The 5,515-nt window shown below is 35.6% G+C and overlaps 1 protein-coding gene across 1 annotated transcript in view; it reads left to right on the plus strand.

Annotated features, from left to right (window-relative positions):
• The first annotated feature begins 720 nt into the window (after positions 1 to 720).
• LOC106469657 (general transcriptional corepressor trfA-like) overlaps positions 721 to 5,515 on the plus strand; it is an 87,081-nt gene continuing 82,286 nt past the window's right edge. Inside the window, exon 1 of the mRNA XM_013930158.2 lies at positions 721 to 1,477. The gene's annotated coding sequence lies outside the window, so the exon portion shown is untranslated. The remainder of the gene's footprint in view (positions 1,478 to 5,515) is intronic.

Consider the following 5,515-nt stretch of genomic DNA (forward strand, 5'->3'; position numbering starts at 1 on the left):
TAGCTGTCTGTTATGTTTATGACTAACATTGTTTTACTGTACCGTATTTATGAGACAGCTGTCTATTATGTTTGTGACTAACATTGGTTTACTGTACCGTATTTATTAGATAGCTGTCTGTTATGTTTATGACTAACATTGTTTTACTGTACCGTATTTATGAGACAGCTGTCTATTATGTTTGTGACTAACATTGTTTTACTGTACCGTATTTATTAGATAGTTGTCTGTTACGTTTATGATTAAGATTGTTTAATTACCGTATTTATTAGATAGCTGTCTGTTATGTTTATGACTAACATTGTTTTACTGTACCGTATTTATGAGACAGCTGTCTATTATATTTGTTTACTGTACCGTATTTATTAGATAGCTGTGCATTTATTCATTGAGGTGTCTTCAAAATTATCAGAAGTGAAGTTCAAATTAAAACAACTTTAGGTCCGATGATACCTAACGATTTAAGCCTTCACTTTAAGTCTACCAATTAATAACTATACTTATAACTGTTACCAAGTTACCAAATTATATATACTTGGACGTAACAGTTATTTTAAGAAAGCTGACAAAAATGGTCCATGTGTTATTTTCTTTTTCGTAATTTTCCAGCGTCGCGCAGGACAATTCGGCTCAAACCTTCTTTCGACGCGCCTGTGCGGCGAGACTCTTTGCATGTACCGTTACAGTTAGTGTATTACGTCACGTCTGAGAATACAGATCAGAAGGAACTCATCGCATGTCGGCACACAGTATACCTCTCGTGTGTAAACTTAGCTTGTTAGCGTGTTAAGTCCAATATAACCTCATTGGTCCAGAAAACTAAGAAGGATCATTTCTTTCTTTTTTTTTTGTAATTTAACCAAATACTTTGCGCAGCTTAAGAGTGTATTGTGGTAGAACCTCCAAGCTCGTGACATGTGACAGTCGCCGCCATAAAACGTATACAGGACTTTTTCTCTAGTGGGAACCAAACATCACGATGACGTCGATGTTTAACTATCTTCATGTAAGTTGGCCTACAGAGAAAGAAGAATTTGATACAAATGAACTACATTTTGGGACGTTATCTTGAAGTGTGCTTGAGGTTCCATTTCACAGAGATGCTTGTAGTTTTGGATATGAGCACACATTTTTTCTGTAGGATGAAGGTTATGTTCTAACGGATAAAGCTTTGGCTAAAAAAAAAAAAAACAGTAATAGAAGAAAATATAAGGAAGGTTATCCGCTGTATGAAACGAGATGGACTAAAAGACAAACCGTTTTATCTACCAAAAAGTTATATTTGAAATAAGCTATAATAAGATATTAGCTGAAATACGATATTAATTGTGAGGTTTACCGTGAAATAAAAAGTTAAACAGAACGCTGAAACAGTAATAAACAACGTAAAAGGTGTACGTCTTCCTTTATCAAATCAACGGAATACACTCAACAGGGCGAGAATAATTTTGGGGCAAAATGGAACACGTGCTGAAAGGTGAGTAAAATGGAGTCCAATTTTCACGAGCATAAGAATTAAGTACAGTTTAAATATGTACATCTGAAGGCTTTAAATTGTTTCCGAAGAATTATCAATAAAAATATATTTCTTCTTACTGTTAAACATGAGTTTCAGTATGTATTCCTAAAGTAACACACACAAAAAGAAAGCTACTGTAACCAAGTGCTTCCAGTTCAAGTATAGAGTAGGAGAGAATGTAGCGGAATGATAATACAATCACGTTTCTTTACAATAAATAAATAACCAAGGAATGTTTTGAAATAGGTGAAAATATTTAACAAAATTTCGTTAGTGGACTTTTATTAAACCATGAAAGTACTGAAAGTGAAACCAAAACTACGTGAACCTGAAAGAAGTTTCAGTTTATGTTATGAAGTCTCCTGAACATTCTTTACATGTGCCGTAGTAAGCTGCACTGTTGTTGTACTATTTGTGTAGCGCTAAAATGGGAAGTAAAGTTTAATCCCTTAAAACGGAAGGATCTTCGTATTGTCACTTATTTACATTCAAATCGACAATAAATCGGTAATATTTAAGCCTCTCCAAGCATTAAAACTATTAAGTTTTTTTCTGACACAAGCAAACATTTCATGACTTGCTATAGTGCTCCAGTATAGGAGCTATGACCATTTCTTCACTACACGTTACAGCCCCTAAGTTCATTATACCGGAACACCTGACCATTCTAATCATCAAATTTATCTTAGGGTTACTTGACCCGCTCCGGGAACTAAAATACCAGCTTGCTGGTTCGCCACTTCTTCTGAATGATAGTAATATTAATTTCAATTACTAAAAATAAATGAATAGTTGATGTTAAAAATGAAATGAGTTTACCGTAATTCTGATTTATAAATGACTTAAATAAAATGGATAATAATTACACTGCACTTACTTAATCTAATTTACCTGTTACAGTAGTTGCTCATGCAAATAGTGATATAAATAGAACTTAGACCACTACTGTATCTGTCGCATCCCAGTCGGCCTGATGAGCCCTGGTACTGAACGAAATGCCTCTTCGGCACTGAATATAGCAGGTATAGTGTTATTAACATATTGTGAAAATAATCTTCCTTGCTTTTATTCATAATTTCTTACAATTCGTAATATAAGTTTATGTTATTGACGCCGTGGTGCATGACCTGTACCAGGAACAAGAATACTGTTTTGTCATCATCCATAACTCTAAAATTCATTACGTGAAACGCGAGAATTCATCATACTTAGTCCGTCATCATCCATAACTCTAAAATTCATTATGTGAAACGCCATAAATCTTCACACGTCGTCTATAATCGTCAGTAACACCTGGGTATATTACATTACTTGATAACTGCACAGTCTTCAGTTTTCAATTAAGATTATTTGTCCTTGTCGTATCTGTAATGCCAGACAGGATAAGACTCCTCCTACAGAACATACTGTGTGGGCTGTATAAGGTTACCCAACACAGAGATAAAACAGCAAGATTTAAACCCTCCAAAACTACTGTTAAAGACAGATAACAGTGTAGATATGAGTATGAGAAATGGCATTTTCTGACAAATATAATAGTGGGTAAATGATGTCCAACCCCGTCTACCCTCGAGTCTAACACTGATGCCAAGGTTCAGTATAGCCAAAGCTTTTTCCCTTTGTGTACATACCTTTCCTCTTTCAATATATATATATATGTCACATTACCTCGTATGAAATAGTAACACTCGACCCCCAAACTGGGGCTTCAGTGACACGGGAATCATATTGCTCACCCCACTTTTTATGTGTCACAAGAAGGAGGTAAGAGACTGTAAAGATTTCAGCATGATGCACGTCTTGCTTGGAAGCTCTGAGAAACGCAAAGCACACGGTTGGTTTTGTTTAATAATTGTCTTAGTTTAGCTTATTCCCTTCCATCTGGGCTGGGGCTGGCCAATGGTTGATGTGTTTGACCGTGAATCCGTGGTTCGCATCCCGTTCCAAAGAGTGAAACTGTGGGTGCGTTATAAGAGTGACAATCAAGTCCCACTATTCGATTACAGCAGCTTTCCCTCTAGTCTGTCAATCCACACTCAGGGACAGCTAGCACAGATAGCTCTTGTACGAAATACGAAACGAATAAACAAAATCCCTTCGCTGAAGATCTGCTAAACGATCTTAGTTCATGCAAAAAAATTCAGTTTAAAACTTCCTTTGCACATTTCCCTGGAGATCTGCTAGACGATCTTAGTGCATGCAAACCAATTCAGTTTAAAACTTTCTTTGCACATTTCCCTGAAGATCTGCTAGACGATCTTAGTGCATGCAAACAAATTTAGTTTAAAACTTCTCTTGCACATTTCCCTGGCGATCTTAGTGCATGCAAACCAATTCAGTTTAAAACTTCCCTTGCACATTTCCCTGGAGATCTGCTAGACGATCTTAGTGCATGCAAACAAATTTAGTTTAAAACTTCCCTTGCACATTTCCCTGGCGATCTTAGTGCATGCAAACAAATTCAGTTTAAAACTTCCCTTGCACACTTCCCTGGAGATCTGCTAGACGGTTTTAGTGCATGCAAACAAATTCAGTTTAAAACTTTCCCTTGCATATTTTTAACGAGAATCTTATTTATTGTAATAAATATGACTACACAACGTTATTTATGCCTGAGAGTGTTTAAAAAAACTAATTGCCATGCTCAATGAATATGATTTTAAAATATTAAATTATTAGGTAGAGGTTCTCAGCCAGAGTGTTTAAGGTCTTGGGGGCCTCAAGATAAAAGTTTGAGAGCCCCTGGTCTAGCGTATATATTCAATGGTTTCTGCCCAACTGGTTTATGAAGAACATTAATGTAATGGGAAAACATGTACACTATATATTTATCAGAATCATTCCTAAGTAAGTGTAGATACGTACGTGCATCATTATGCTTGGAGTACTTACCATGTGAGATTATTTGGTACTCTGAACTATCGTATTAATTGTAAATTGACGAAAATCCGCAAGATATAGTTTGTTAGAAACAACACTTCCATAACCTGTATGGCTTGTTTTATATTGATCATAACGTGGTAATCAAGGAAAGGTTAAAATTTTATTTTTAGCAAGCCTGTTAAGTATGACCTATTATAAATAATTTAATAACAGATAAAGAATGAGAAGCGGTTAATATAATAGTGCATAATAAACATTTTTAACATGTACCCGCTGGGAGTGCCCGTTAAGGAAGCTAAAACTGTTTAAAGGACAATGTTAAGTAATGAAAGTTTGGAGAAAGTATGACCTCCAGTATCTCGGCAGTATTTCACATCGCTAAAAACCGGGTTTCGATACTCGTGGTGGGCACAGCACAGATAGCCCATTGTGTAGCTACGTGCTTAACAACAACCAAGATCAAACCAAAGATTGTGTCATTATGATGATGATATAATCTTGTCGAAACGTTGTACATTTATTATAAAGTTTTCTTCATTGCTCTATCAAGCGTCCCCAAACTTATATTATCTAATAAGTGGGTTTCTCGTCATCAAATTTTGGGTAATGTTCTCCTTCCTTCGTTTTTTTTTCTTTTTTATTAAATCGCTAATTACCTTATTAGATGCTAATTCCATACTTGGCTTTCTGGAATTAAGTACTGACTAAGTACTTGTATCTTTAAATTCAAAGCCAAATCTCTTTATAAAGCCCCTACCCCCAGTGACACAGCGGTATGTCTACAGACTCACAACGCTAGAAACCGGGTTTCGGTACCCATGGTGGGCAGATCACAGATAGCCCATTGTGTAGTTTGTGCTTAACTACAAACAAACAAACTAGTTAAAGAGTGTAAGTTTGCCCTATTTCAGAGTATATTTGTTATCCATCTTCTTGGACAAATGTCCTAAAACAAAACAGTCTACTAATGGCTGGAGACGGCTTAAACGGGTAATGAAGAAAAACTTTAATATAAGTAATATCGGTAATATCGATTTAAATAATCGGTACCTGATGATGACAAAACCTTGTCGAAACGTTGTACATTTGCTGTCATGTTAAACTTATATTAAA

Source organism: Limulus polyphemus, unplaced genomic scaffold, assembly GCF_000517525.1.
Source record: "Limulus polyphemus unplaced genomic scaffold, Limulus_polyphemus-2.1.2 Scaffold3595, whole genome shotgun sequence".
NCBI lineage: Eukaryota > Metazoa > Arthropoda > Merostomata > Xiphosura > Limulidae > Limulus > Limulus polyphemus.